Raw genomic sequence first — 676 nt, 5'->3', positions numbered from 1 at the left:
TAGTGTTATTAGCCAAAATATCGAGTCTTAGCTAATATAAATATGGGTATAAAATGTAGCATTTACATGCTTATCAACAGCCCCACACTTATATTTTGCTAGTCCTCGAGCAAAACAAAGAACTGACCCGCTACACAGCTGGTCATATCATAAGAGAGAGTTAAACCCGCTACACAGCTGGTCATAAACTGAAAATTTGAAATACCATACCAAGACCCGCTACACATCTGGTCATATAAAATATCATACAAAAGACCCGCTAAACAGCTGGTCATAACCCTGAAAATCATATAATAATTTTTTATTTTTTTTAAGACCCGCTACACAGCTGATCATCTTTTTTTTTGTAGACCCGCTAAACAGCTGGTCATTCATTCAAAATTTTTTTAATCAAAATTCCTAACGAAAGTGCCACTCCCGCACACTTAAACATTACATTGTCCTCAATGTAATTGAGTCATCCAACATAGAAATTAAGATGGGAAATTCAAGCAAACAAATAAAAGATAGAGGAAAGAAAACAAATCTGATGGGTTGACTCCCATGAAGCAAAATCGTATGGGTTGACTCCCATAAAGCATAATCTTTGTATCCTTGCAAAGCATATATATAAAGTCTGAAAAGTTGGGGATCAATCCAACAAATCAGTTCAGCTGCGAATATGAACCTGCAAGCA

The sequence above is a fragment of the Papaver somniferum genome, unplaced genomic scaffold (assembly GCF_003573695.1).
Source record: "Papaver somniferum cultivar HN1 unplaced genomic scaffold, ASM357369v1 unplaced-scaffold_65, whole genome shotgun sequence".
NCBI lineage: Eukaryota > Viridiplantae > Streptophyta > Magnoliopsida > Ranunculales > Papaveraceae > Papaver > Papaver somniferum.
The sequence above is the reverse complement of the archived record's forward strand: the minus strand, read 5'-3'. Positions refer to the sequence as shown.